This window comes from Cibotium barometz, chromosome 50 (genome assembly GCF_041138505.1).
Source record: "Cibotium barometz isolate CiBa-2024 chromosome 50, ASM4113850v1, whole genome shotgun sequence".
NCBI classification, from domain to species: domain Eukaryota; kingdom Viridiplantae; phylum Streptophyta; class Polypodiopsida; order Cyatheales; family Cibotiaceae; genus Cibotium; species Cibotium barometz.
Window position 1 is genome coordinate 17,271,199 of NC_141095.1, and position 15,299 is coordinate 17,286,497.

The following is a 15,299-nucleotide window of genomic DNA, read 5'->3' on the forward strand; positions in this document are numbered from 1 at the left end:
TATAGCACATCATATCACCAGAGCATAGGGATGTCACCATTTAAAGAACTCTATGGGAAGGAATGCTTATCTCCTCTAAATGTCTTTGATCCAACCTTAAGAGTTGAGGCATCCATAAAAATGCTTTAGGAGATGGAAGAGTAGACCAAGGCTATCCATAAAGATATTAAAGTTGCTCAAGATTGGCAAAAGCACAACACAAGGAGGTCTGAAAGGATCTTCAAGGAAGGAGACACTCTTAAGAGATTACCCCGAATTTATGATGAGATGAGGACATCTCAATTTCTTTAAGGGGGGAAGGATGTAACATGCCCATCTTCAATAACAATATATGTCCATTTAATAGATGAATTTATGGTCCTTTTTATAGTGTAAAAATCATCAATTTTAATAATTAAGCTATTTATACTTGGAATCTTAAAATTTTGAGTCCAAATTTGGAATCTATACACGATTTTACCCTAATATAAGATTTTATAGCACTCAAAACGGACACCAGAATAAGCCTCTACGTAAATTTTTATTTAAAGTACGGTAAACATCAGACCTTAGTAAATGCATGTCCGAGTGTCCAATTGATGAACGGATTACACCCCTATGACCAGGGAAACACCTCGAATAATTTCTCCCAAAAAAATTAATTCATAGCCGTTGGACGCATCGACACGCATATCAAGGCTGTCGGTGTCCCAAAAAATGGGTCCCCACTCCAAAAAGATGCCATACACATACCCACGTGCCCATACAATGGCCACATAAGGATCAAAGGCCAACTGCCCTAGTGTAGGGCCCCCACTTGCCACCCTAGCATATAGTCCCCACTTGTCGCCCTAGCATATGGTCCCCCACTTGCCACCCTAGCATATGGTCCCCACTTGTCGCCCTAGCGTATAGTCTCCACTGGCCTGGAAGGTACATGCGTACCCCACCTTTGGCCCACATACAAGCACCACCCCTTTCCCCAGACTCATGCAGCCCCACAGACTAGTGTGCTTTCATCATACACTATCCTTTGCACCCCGCTTTGCTCTCTCTTTACCCGTACCCATACCCACTAACATATGGTCCCCACACTAGCCTGGAAGGTACATGCATACCCCACCTTTGGCTTGCGTACAAGCACCACCCCTTTCCCCAGACTCATGCAGCCCCACAGACCGGTGTACTTTCATCATACACTGTCCTTTGCACCCCGCTTTGCTCTCTCTTTACCCATACCCGTACCAACCCCTAGTACCCCCTCCATGGCCAACACCTGACACTCTGAGCGTAGGTTGTACCCAATAGCCTGTACCAAATAGCCCTCTACAACCCATCTCCCAGCAAACCCTTTTCAGCCCATCTCCAAGTAGGCTCTGCAGATTTGCTTCCAACAGCCAACCCTTGTCTTGTAGAGGGGGTGTCCTACACTACTCTACCCCCTCATGTGAAAGACTTAAGGGAACTCTCCTTCTCTCCCCTCTAGTTCAGCTTCTAGCCTTGCCTCCAGCTTATGGACACTCTACTTTTTGTGCCCCCCCTCCCTATAAAGAGACTTAAGCAAGCACACTTTGGCTCTTAGAGGCGGTTCCCACCACGAGTGCGTTTTATGCTCATAAAGTGAGCAAATGAACTCCGAATCGTAATCTGGCTTAAGGGTTGAGTTTGTGGAGACATGAGCTACAAGAAGGTGGATAGTATGGACACTCTACTTTTGTGCCCCCTCCCTATAAAGAGACTTAAGCAAGCACACTTTGGCTCTTAGAGGCGGTTCCCACGAGTGCGTTTTATGCTCATAAAGTGAGCAAATGAACTCCGAATCGTAATCTAGCTTAAGGGTTGAGTTTGTGGAGACACGAGCTACAAGAAGGTGGATACTATGGCTTCTTCTCAAAGATATCAAAATGCTACCTTGAGAAGCATGCATAACAACCCTAGAGGGAATGCCCCGGACACGATTCCAGCTCTTCCCGTGGGAGTCCCACATGGAGCCAATGGCCATGTTAGCTTGATAATCGTTTAAAAAAAGTTTTTTCGATTGATCTTTAATGTTAGCATTAATTAAGGAAGAAAGAGAGTGCTACTTTTCCTTGTTTTGAATTTACCAAATTTCTTGTAAAGTTGTCGCTTTCTTCAGAAGATAATGTGGTTTCTCGTATTATATGATTTAGTTAAACAATTATGTTTTTATCTTAATTAAGTTAAAGTACAAGTACATCTTCTCCGTGCCTTGATGCTAATCCCATTCTTATGCTTGTATAGCCGGGCGGCAACGTTAGCAAACGCTCGAAGTTGGCCCAATGTATCTCTCCTACCATTGGGAAGTTGGAACTCACTGGTTTGGGTGAGTGTTATGAATGCTTCCTAATTCTGTGGGCCATGCTAGTGTGGTAAATAATCCCACCCTAGCACATACACATCCTTCCGAGAAGTGGGAGGATCAAGCGTCAGAGCAGCTTAAGAGGGCGATAGACCGGCTTGAGTCCTCACTAGCTACCAAGAACAAGGTGTATGGTCCTGCAGGGATTGCCTAGTCTATGGAGACTCGAAGGACGAATTATAGATTATCAACAAGGAATAAAATAAGCCTTTTTCTGACTATGGATAGATTTGAATCTTGTATCTATTTTTAATTAAATCCCTTGTTTTCTAGTATTGTTGCATCATTATTAAGTGGTTGTTTTAATGAGCACTACGTAAGATCTCTAATTAAGGAACTTGTTTGTATGTGTCACACAGTTTGGTAGAACTAATTAGAAAACAAAATTGATGTGTGAGTTGGGTGGAAAGGGGGAGGATGGAATGCCCTAACCACACCATCCAATGGACGGGTGGACCCGATTAGTCGAGTAGCTTTCTTACAAAATTAACTGAAAGCTCTACGCTAAGTAATAAAGTAGGTCCCTGGGCAACCCTGCTCTAGAGGACTAGCCTAGCGGCTGTGTGCCTCACATAGATGGGGAAAAAAGTGTTGTTTCTAGAAATCAAGAATAGAAGTTGCTCAAGATAGGCCAATCACTCTATGGGTGATTCGATTTTAAAAATCATTTAGGAGACCATGGGATAGAACTAGGTCTTACCTATTAGTCGTATCCTCACATCTTTACACGGCTTAGTAGACTATCTTAAGGATTCCATGTTTTAGGTTGGGGGACCTTACATGCATTGTATTTAATGTTTTGCAATCAATTCATTGGGTTCATGTCAACCTCCCATAAGAGAGAGAGAGAGAGAGAGTCTTCGTACTTTTTTGATATGTGCTACCCACCCCCTTCCATTTGCAAGCATTAAAAGAGAAAGAGAGACTCATGAGAGGAAGTCTTTTTGAGAGAGAAAAAGGCCACCCTCTTTATTACGAGACCCGAGAGAGAGAGAGAGAGAGAGAGAGAGAGAGAGAGAGAGAGAGAGAGAGAGAGATTGTTGTGCATGTAGTCTTATGAGAAATTATGGCAATGTGTTACGTACCAAAAAAGATTGAACTTTCAAGATTTTAAATAAAATCTGTCCTGAACATTGAAAATCAAAATTTTTACCTTTAATAATTTGAAACAATGTGTGCATGTTGGCTGGGATTTTTCTCCCACTCTATCATCAAGTCTCACATTGTAAGTTGTGGGAGGTGAGTTGGAAGGAAACAATGCCATGGATATAACATATTATGGTATTGGCTCTCACACATATGGGGGTGTTCGACAACCTCTTAGAAAAGAAAGTAAGCTTGTGGGAAAGATCAAATATTGGTGTGTAGTGGGAAACCTTATCTCTCCCATTTATGATAAGGCATTATCATAAAAGGGTTGAAGGAAACCTTTATTGACACATGCATCAATATAAAGTTTCATTGTTGTCACTAAAGGAAAGCTTCATTTACACATGTAACAATATAACATTTCATTGTCACTAAAGGAAAGCTCCATTGACACATGGATTAATAGATGCACCCCATCGAGCAAACCATTGTTTGTTGTTCGCCATCCCGTTGAGAAAACTAAGAAGGTGCAAGGCATTCCATCGAGAAAAACATCGTTTGTTGCCATTATCCACCCCAAGTTTAGTATCTCACTCTTATGAGATTTTTATCTTTTGTAACTTGTTTCCTAGGCTATCCATGGAAATCATGAGGTAACTATTGAATCTTAATAATGTATTCTACCAATCTTTGCATCCCCAAGGCTTCAATGGGAAAACTACCATATCCTGGGAGAAGTGGGTAGGGGGTTTGTCATTTGATATTAGAGAAGTTTGTAAGAATATTCTTTTGAACCCTTTATCTTTCCATGTAGAAGTGAAGGTGCTGCTTGATACCATAGAGAAGCATTGGTGTGACCAAAGTAAAAATATAATTCTTAAGAGCCTAGCTATTTCCTACTTCATTGCATACATTCTCAAATGCATAGTATGCTCTTGTAGTTGCTTCAATTTGAGGAGTCCACATTGCTGCCATATATTTAAAAGTACCTCAATACCAAGGTATTTAAAGATGTCCACTAATTCCCTAAGTAAAGTACTAAGGGATGTGGTCCTTTGATGGTCAAGCATGGTTTTGGTCTTTTTTACATTGACCATCTGCCCACTATATATGTAAAATTCGTCTTAAATAAGCATTAACTTTTGAGATTTTTGGGTGACTCTTTTAAGTCAGCTAAGAGTACCACATCATCTGCATATAAGAAGAGGCGGATAATTTGTTAAAATATATCATGTACAAGTGGTTAAGGAGGATGAGAGGAAGAGGTCATGTAGGTGTCAACACACCCCAAATAAAGTGGGCATGTGGGTGAAAAAGGGATATAAGGTTGGCCAAACCCTAGCCCTTGGTCAAGACTATAACACAAGTAACACAACACTTGTTGAAGGTGAAGGTTAAGCCAACTTTGGAGTGACTGAAATAGAAGGTAATATAGAAGCTTTCTATACATCTTGTGTTCTTGTTCTCTCTCATATATGTTGCTCTATTTTGCCATCAACTATTGCTTCTGTTGTGCGTACTCCCCATAATTTTGACATAGCCTTGCGAAGGCTAAGTTCTTCTTCAATCCCCTTTTCCATCTCCCTCACTATTATAAGCCATTCACATCCTCATCAAGAAGGATGGTGGTAGAAGAAGGTGAGAAGCAAAAAGGCACCAAGAAGGAAGGCAACAAAAGAGTTTCATCAAGAGGAGATTCCGTCATCATCAAAAAGTTTTTGAAGCTTGGAAGAAAAAAAAAAGAGAGAGAAAAAATAAATAGGTTTTGTGGCCCATTCCGTCAACATCTGCGTTTTTTTGTCGGCTGTCAACGTTCTATCAGATTCCGTTGACGTCCGTCACAAATAGCACATTAACCAGTCGGCACTTAGCGAGCAGCAGCAAAGCATTGAAAACACAAACCCACGCCTTTTTTCAGAGAACGAAAAAAAAACTCGATTTTCCAAAGGTTCACAAACCTTTGTATGTGTTTTTTCATCAAGGTTTTTAAAAGAAAAAAAACCCCTCTCTACCAAGGTTTTTGAAACCTTTTTCCAAGTTCTCTTTTTTAAACCTTTCTATAAGATTTTCTTTTAAGTCCTCAGAGGTTCTACAAAGGTTTTTTTCCTCATTTCTCTCAAGCTCTAGGCAAGCAGAGGAAGAACTTATTATTTTATTTTTTCCATTTTCACTTGGGAAGTGCAAGGCATGCACAATTTTTAAAACCAAGCAAAATCGACGCATCAAGCATGAAATCCGATCCTTAAAAAATTTTGATGAACTCATGTGTATGGAAGTCATCTACCGTATTATAATGGAGGTAGACACTACCCTTGTGTTGATAAACAAGTGGTAAGACCTCTCCTATAATCAATGTTCACATTGGTGTATGTATTTATGCATCATGATGAAGTGGAAGGTGGAAGCAAGAAGCATATTGAAAAGCACATGCATAAGCTATTAAAACATGGATGGAAGCCTTGTGTTAGTCTATGTGGCAGGCTGGACTAAGGAAGTTGGCATGATTGGAAGGAGACATGTACACATGAAGCATATCTACCATGAGAAAGGATTGGAGAAGCACCAATGAAGCCAATGTAATGAAGAATGGCACATCCAAATCCTTTGCAAGAAGATGGTTTCATCAAAGCGAAGGAGTAACAAGGGTGGTGCATGAAGCTACTATGGAAGAGATGATACCAAAGATGTTATTAAGGTTGAGGGGAATCATGTAAATTCCTCAAATGTCCAAATAAGAAACTCTTCTTGTTGAGGAGTAAAGCATGTTTGCTAGAATTGGGAGTGAACCACATTTCTCTATAACTCATCACTTTTGTAAAAGACTAATTTATAAAAGCTACTCACCTTGTCATCTATCCTATGGTTGAGAGGAGGTCATTTTGTTCTTGTATGTCCAATGCTCACCTTACTCCATGTTTGGCATTGTCCCATGGTGGCATTGAGAGGGAGTGTTGAAATATATGATGTACAAGTGGTTAAGGATGAGAGGAATAGGTCATGTAAGTGTGAACACACCCCAAATAAAGTAGGGAAGAGGGATCTAGGGTTGGCCCAACCCTAGCCCTTGGTGAACCCTATATAAAGGGAAGGAGGGCTCACTTTTTATAACACCAGAAACACAACACTTGAAGGTGAAGGTTAAGCCAACTTTGGAGTGGCCGAAATAGAAGGTAATATAGAAGCTTTCTATACATCTTGTGTTCTTGTTCTCTCTCATATATGTTTCTCTATCTTGCCCTCAACTATTGCTTCTGTTGTGCACACTCCCCATAATTTTGGCATAATTTCATTTCCAATATGTGCCCCCAATATGTTTTCTTGTTCCGAAAATTCCAACACCCTTGCTTCCAACCTATTAATGAAACCTTCCAAGCCATGATATAACCAACCATAATGGTGTGATAATTACTCAATTGATTCTTTTCACCTTCTTTGTAGAGAGGTTTATATTATTGGTCCATTCTAAAGACATCCCATGTTACAAAGCGAAGAAGTTAAATGTATCACAAATCCACTAAATCAACCATCTTGTCCATTGAAGCATTTCAGCCTTAAACCCTTGTAGATCTATTACTTTGTGGTTTGATAACTTCTTGAGTTCAACCCTAATATCCTAGTAAAGAAAGAAGGGGCTACGTAGGGGAATTCTTCCTACCTCTCATCTCATGAGTATACTCGCGCGAGTATAGCACCTTACAATGGGCATACATGTCTTCAGAGAAGTCATCTAGATCTTCTTGTCTCCTACCCTTGAAATTTTAACAAATTTCCCACATTATTTTGCCTTTTATTGTTGCTTAATCCTTATTGCAATAACTTCATGTTGTCTTTTCTTTCTTTAATATTCCTTATCTCTATACTAATCAAGATCGTGCATCTTGGCATTGTATATTGAACCATTTTTTTGTGAAAAGACTTTGATCGTTTGTTTCCTCTCCAGTGGAATTTTATTAGTGAGCTATATAAACTCCCAAGTGGGGAGAAGGAGAGTTTCTTGAGTTTTTCCTCCACCATATTAGCATATATTGGGGCTTTGTTAAACTCCATAATGAGCTTTATATCATTGTATTTGCAAATCGCCAGGCCCTTCAATTCTTTCGATTTGTTATTTCCTCTAAAGTGGAATTTATGAGCAAAATATTTTTCTTGGTGAGCCATACAAACTCCCTGTGTGAGTGGGGAGAAGGAAATTCTTGAGTTTAACCATATATCGGGGGTTTGTTGAATTCCATAATGAGATTTATATCATCATATTTATAAATTGATAGCTCCTTAAATTTATTTGGTTTTGTGGCTCTCATTCTTGAGCCTACAATAGTAGGATGTTCTTTATGTAGATTGTTTTTATGATGCAATTATTATGCTTAGTATGCATAACATGAAAATTTTTTAGATGCATGATGTTATTGATGCCATTGCTCCAATCATTAATCAAGCTAATGATGATGCATTGCCCTATGATATTGCCTACAATATTTCCTCAGATCCTACCAAGAATAAAATGCTTAATGTTTCAAAAAGAACGTTTTGAGTTTAAATATTTCAAATCCACATGCAATCCTCACTTTCTCAAATGATGTATGCATTAAAGGTACACCATGAAGCACACACTAGCCTCACCCCACACCCCACAAAATCTTTTCCATTAGCATTTAGTTACAAAGGCATTTACACATTGCATCTTCTTGGAAGATCATGTGACCATATCAGGGGGTGGGGGCAACACAATGAATGAGAATATAGATTTAGTCTCTTTCATTTCCTATCTCTCTATCATGATGATCATTTTCCCCATGTTGAGGAATAAACCCATAAATAGACTTGGCAAGGTTGTGTGCAAGAGAAAGAGTGTAATCTTGAGGGAGTTCTTGCATGTGTGTTATGAGAGAGCTTGAGAGAGTTCCTACATGTCTGTTGTTGTGTCTCTTCTATGCTAGCATTTTTTGGTGAGTGTGATTGAGTAAGATAGTCGACCTTCTTGTGTGTATAAGCACTACCGTGAGCATACACGTGGGTGGAGTGAATGAGGGAGTGGAGCAACCAAATGGAAGTTACATCTCAGAGAACAACTTAATGTAGGTAAATAGTAAGTTTCTTGAAATAGTTACAATTCTATTCTAGATTGGGCAAGGTAGAAAGTAACATCTTTGGTGTAGGCCAAGGAGGTAACTAGTTGCCTTTCATTCCTTTGTTTTCTAACTTAACAGGCTAAGAAGTACTAAATCCTATTTTCATGGTGCTACTATGTGTGAGTTGAAAAAAATATAAGGTTTCTTTTCTATTCACCAAAGATTCAAAGAAACACTCCGAGAAATAAATCAGATTTCTTTTTTCACCAAAGATTCTAGATTTTTATGTTTTGTATTATTGAAAGGCTTTAGCACCTAGTTAATGCTTTCAATTGCTTGTTTGTTTTTCATTTTCCTATCAATTTTCCCACTTTTTTACTTCTATTTTTTTCCTTTAGTGTCAAAAAGTAAAGCCTTAAAAATAGTGCAAGTACTTCCAAATTGAAACCAAAATGGGGGTGCATAAAAGTTTACTTGTCCTTTGAAACCCCAATATCCACACACACAGAAACTCAAATCCCATTAGTCCTTTGAAACCTCAATATCCACAAACACAAAAGCTCAAATCTGATTGAGACCAAAATGGGGGCGCATAAAAGCTTGATTTGTCCTTTGAAACTCAATATCCACAAACATAGAAACTTAAAAATCTGATTGACAAATGAAAAAATTTGTGAAACTTGCAAAATTATGTGGTGTTGATTCTGATGGTCCATTAGAAACAATACGTGATCCACTATAAATTGTATTAAAATTTGATCAAATCATCTATTGACTCGTGTAAATAAGTTTGACCAATCACAAGTAGACATGTGGCACCTTATACATGCCTTATCCGTACACTTCTAATGGTATGCGCTCCATTATTGTAATAGTATATCATAAATGTACAATATGATGCAATCAAGAACACTTGTCCGTCGAATAAATTACTAATGGAACACATGATTTTTACTAATCTTTCATACTTTTTTAATTGATATGTGGTAATTTCTAACCTAGACATTTTCAAAGGTTACATTAAGTCTACTTTTATCGTTAAAGATAACAAATGGTATATCAAGAATTTGAGATAAAAAAGGACACATATAACTATCATAGTATGTTATACTATTACAAGATAATAAAAGATACATCGTACACCTATAGATAACAAACAACATGTCAAGAATCAGAAACCAAAAGGACATAGATAATCATAATACGTCACATTATTGGTACACACATTATTAAAATCATATATCATCATACAACTACGACGGTATATCGTATAAGTCTACTTGTACTCATACAAATGTAGTAAAAACAAAACTTTCAGTGACAAAGGAAATTAAAGAGAATCATTTATTGATGTATATACATAAAAGCAATAAGACATTAAGGAAAGAGCAAGAATGTGACTCAATCGGTTGCAACCTAGTGGCAATTAACAAGTTGCTACAATGCTAAGAGTGCTAGGAAGTGCCTTTGAGATACATGTTTTTGGAGCCAACATAGATATATAGAATTAATAAGTCCTTAAGAGACCTCCACGACCTTGACCTTTGGTTGCTAGCACATCAATGAAAGTTCCTCATCATGCTAGAGAAAGGAAAAAAAGTAGCAACCCAACTCCCAACTCAAAACTGACACTTTGGTTTAGTGGACATAATTGATACGAGTTCAAGAATGAACAAGATGGGTGAAATGTCAACTCCACCATTAAGTAATGATTTGAATCCAGTTGTAGAAAGAGTAGTAAACACCAGACTTAAGGAGAATGTTCGCAGTAGAGTAAGAGACTCAAAGGATGTCAGAGACAAGAATCATGGGAATGCATACCTTGGTATTTCATCTCTATGTGTCAAGAACCACAATAGGCCAGAAATTAAGTAAGAGAGACTCCAAGGATATGTCAAATACAAGAACCATGGGCATGCATACTTTAGTATTTTGTCTCTATGTTCCAAGAACCACAATGGGGTCTAGACCACAAATAAACGTTTCAAAACAACATCAATGAGGTACTAGGCAAACCATCCCTTCACAATGCCCATGCCAAAATTCAATTACCTAGTGGACAACATATACAAAGCCTTGGATATTTTACACAAACTGTACATACTGTCTTTAACCCCTTGTCTTGTAAGTTTTATGTGGTTCCCACAGGTGAGACACAATAAGCAATCATCCTTAGAGGAAGCTAGGTCCAGAATGCTACGAGTACAATCAACTCAGCTAACAACACAGCTACCCTCAAGCTTCCCCAAGCCAAGGTAACGAGATGATCCTCTAGGGTGGAGAGTGCATTGAATCCGATCCTCTACCCACACCAACTGCTTCCATAAAGGGTACTCTCACACCCCCCACAATAACTGGTAAGTCGGTAAGTCTTCCAGTGCCCCTAAACTTCCACCAGAACTAAACCCACCAAGAACATGGATTGGACTCCCGACTCAGAATGGTCTACAATGGGGTGGCAAGTCCACATCTACCATATGGTCCACACCAATCTCATATTCTTGGAGGTGTGGAAAACTCTTGGAAAACCCACACTTACACAAGAAAACACTTACATTCAAATTTTACACAAGAAAACACTTACATTCAAATTTTACATGAAATGCATTTAATGAGTGGGATATTTCATTCCTAAAATTTCTATAGACAATAACTAGTTGGAGTGCAGATTTCATATCATAGATGCAGGAGCACTTCAAGGCCGGATTATCATTAGAAAAGAGTGAATTGATGCCACTCAATGTCAAATCAATTGGCATGAAGAAACGGCCACCATGGAAATCAATGGCAAAAAAGCCACTGTCCTCTTGTGTCCCCAACAAGAGGATATCATACACACACCCTCACCCCGAATTCCCTTCCCCCTCATGTCCCATCCTCCTCACCGGCAATCTCCCCTACTACCAGACCCTATGTCTCACTAAACCTGGTTGAACAGGCACTGTCGACACCATCCAACATTGACAATCAAGCCTCGTCTCGTCGACAATTCACCTTAACTCTACATCCTCTCGGCAATTCACCTTAACTCTACATCCTCGACCACCCACAGTGCACGCACGCTGACCTCTTACCTAAAGAATATTCTTGCAACTCAAGGATTCTACAATGGCAACACAGAACTCTGGATCCCAAAATGGCTATCTCCGAAACCCAAGCACAAGAAGAAAACTAAGCCAACAAACACCAACCCCAAGCCAAAGCTTCAACGTTGGCTTGTCCCCCTGACCGCATGTTACAGCACAAGGTTACTATCAAGGCAACCCTCACCCTTTGGCTACCCAAGAATTCTGCTTGTGCTCATCCACCACCACAACTCCCCAAGAAGCTACGACAAAAGGTCCCACGGCCGAAGGTTAGGCAACCCCAAGCACAGCGAAGCCAATAACATTGGGTGCCAAAGCCTCATCGACCAAAAAGTGCTTCTTATATGCACAAGGCTTCCATGATGGCAACTCCATCATTTGGATCCCATGGCATCCCCCTCAACAGTTGGTCCACACCACACTAACTAAGCCATTACCTATCCAATCAACGCAGATGCTTTGGTGACCACCAATAGGCAAGCAAGTCCCCTCTTCATCAACTAAATCCTATGGACTTGCCCACACATAATCCATGGGCACTCCAAAGCACCATTTGCCCAGCCCTTTCAACCGAAGGAGCCTCATCCATGACACTCTACCCCTCCCCTCAGCTTCCCAACAAGGAACAGTGCTACAAATGTCAAAGCTTATCCAGCCACTCAAGGACAAACTCAAGGGTAAGCTCACAAATCTAGCCAAATGGGCTAATCAATACAAAACCCTCTTTAGGGGTGGTGATTAGGAATATCTAGGTGATTAGGACCACGGGCACACCTTTTGCCCTTGCCCATGCACAACACTTGCAATTCTCACAGGGCTCTGTCCTATGCACACACAGTGCACAAAGCCTCATTATCGAGACAACCATCCAGGTACATCTCTAGATGGGGGAACCTTGGTGGAAACAACCGTGGTCAATGGTATGACCCATCACCTAGGTCTTCTTAATCACCCCCGCTTCACCTGAAGAACTATGCTTCATGCCTAATCCATACTACCCCCAACTTCTTCTTATGCTCAACATCTCTGGATCCTCCCCATCGACTACCACTCCTATCAACACATGATCTCACTTCTATGAGCTACAATGATAGAAGAAGACAACCCACAAAAAGAAAAAGAGAGAACACTGCAACCCGATAACTCAACATTCACGGGAGCCACGACACCCATTACGGTGTCTTGACAAAGATGCTAAAGCTTCATGAACATCGCCATCGACATACAGCATCTCAGAGCGCAAGTAGTTTCCATGTGTGCTGCCTGCTTGTCCCTTTGGAATTCCCCCCTCACCAATTGCTTACTAACACCGTTGTTTTACTAATAGCATCTCAGAGCGCAAGTAGTTTCCATGTGTGCTACCTCCTTGTCCCTCTGGAATTCCCCCCTCACCAATTGCTTACTAACACCATTATTTTACTAACCCCTCCTTAATAATACCACCTACCACTTGGATATGCTAGTTTACTCATTCAAGTACTCTAACTCCTCTAAAGAGGATGTCCAGTTTGCAAAGGTGACCATAAAAAAAACACCAAAAATAAAACAAAGAGTACTATTAGGACCATACAAGCAAGCAAACTCATAAGAGCCCCTACGAGTAGTTGGATACTTAATCGCCCGTACTCCACTAACTTCTTTCCATCTTACTAACTCCCCCACCCCCTCTCATATCCGGAGAGACAGTAGACCCAACCAAGTGTGACACTTTCCAGTGTGCCTCGCCAACCTCTTACTGATCACGAGGATACGATCAAGTTTAGGAAGGGGAGTATGTTAACCACATATTGGTTAACACATTCCTACGACAACTATGTCCGTACACTTATGTAATGGGCACCCACATTATATTGTAAATCGTGTCATTTGATGAGGTAAATGCCCTAAAGATGCTTGCAAGCATTGAGCTTCAAAGGATAAACAAGAGGATCTTAGTTAGTTGGCCAAACCATAGAGAAAAGCCTTGTAACTATGTTTTGGGCGCCTCAGGTCCCTTACTCCCGGGTGGCCTAGTGGGAAAGGGCTTGGAACTATAAAAGCCAATTTCTCTTGTTTGTAACGGATTCTCCCATTTGTGCAATAGAAGTGGAGTGTTCTCTCTCTCCCTCTCTCTTGTAACTCTAATCTAGCATGTGTGGTGTGCTTAGGGTTAGGGTTTGGGATTAGTGCTAATCACTTGTTCTCTCTTGCTTCTTCTCTCCTACTTGCTTGAGTGATTAAGCTACCATCGCGATTATCTTCCGCGGAGATCCCACACGATCTTCACGAGAGGGGTTACACCACCCGTTGGATAAAGCAACCGCCTCGGTGTGATGAGTGTGGGAGGAGGGCGGTGAGACAAGCGGCTATGGTAGAGCTCTTGAGCATTGCTCGAGCTTGACGGATCGGCAACTTCCCATGACACGTTAGGTTAATAGAGGGTTAATAGAGGGTTAAAGTACTTTTTGAATTTACTCCAATAAGGAAACCTATTGTTTTAACTCCATCTAGAGTTTCAACACTCATGGTACCTTGGGGCATTATTTCACAAACTCTAAATGGTCATTTCCCATATATTTGAGTTTCTTTTTCTTATTGTGAACCCTATACATAGGTGTAAGATCTCTAATTTCAATTTCTTTTTTTTTTGGTGATTCTTATTATCAAACCATTTTTTTGTGATCTTTTTTTAGTTATGTTTTGCATAGTAATCTGTCTTTCTTCCTTAAGTTTTTCAAGAATGAACAATCGATCTACTGCTAACATATTACCTTCAAGTCTCTCGGCTATTGCTACCCTTAAGCTAGGTATTATGGGGTTGAGGCATTACTACATCAACCCCATGTACCATTTTAAAAGGTGTGCAACCAATTGCAACTTTGTAAGAGATGAAATAGGCCCATAAAGCTACAGTGAGCTTAAATTCCTAATCATTGCATTGAGCCTCAACAATTTTAGTTAGTATAGAAATAAGGATTGTGTTGGTGCTCTGGTCATTTGCTTATGGGTATTATGGCATGGATTTGCGATGTGTAGTTTATGAACATTATGGTAAATGATGTTTAATTACATCTTTTATAAAGTGCTTTCCTTGGTCACTTACCATTTCAAAAGGATAGCCAAAACAGGTAATAATGTTCTCATAAAGAATCTTAGCTCCCGTAAAGAAACTTAGTTGTGGCCACAATGACTCTGCTGTCCTTGAAGCTCTTACTTCAGCCCATTTTGTGACATAGTGTGTAGCTATTAAAATGTATCTTGGTTGGGTGTTATGTGCAACCGGACTAATGGGTCCCACAAAATCAATGCCCCATTTCATAAAGGGTTCTAAAACTTTGACAGGGTGAAAAGGCATCATGTTTTTTTTTAATAGTTTGGTACATCGTTTTGGCACTCGTAACATCCTCTGACAAATAATGCACAATCCTTAAAAAGCATGGGCCACTAATACTCACATTATATTTTTTGTAGTAATGTTTGCTACTACGAAGTGTCCACCATGTTGAGATATCGAGCTCATCTCTAGTGAGGCGGTGGACACTGATGACCCGCCTGGGGGATAGGCCCCACACGTACACCACTGGCATAGTTATAGCGGCAGCTCATTTAGTTAGGTTCACACTATAGAGAACCATAGTATGTAATTGGTTGAGTACCTTTTCATATAGTGTGTACTCTTATCTTTGTATATGGTGTGTTGAGTGTTGTGTGAAGAAG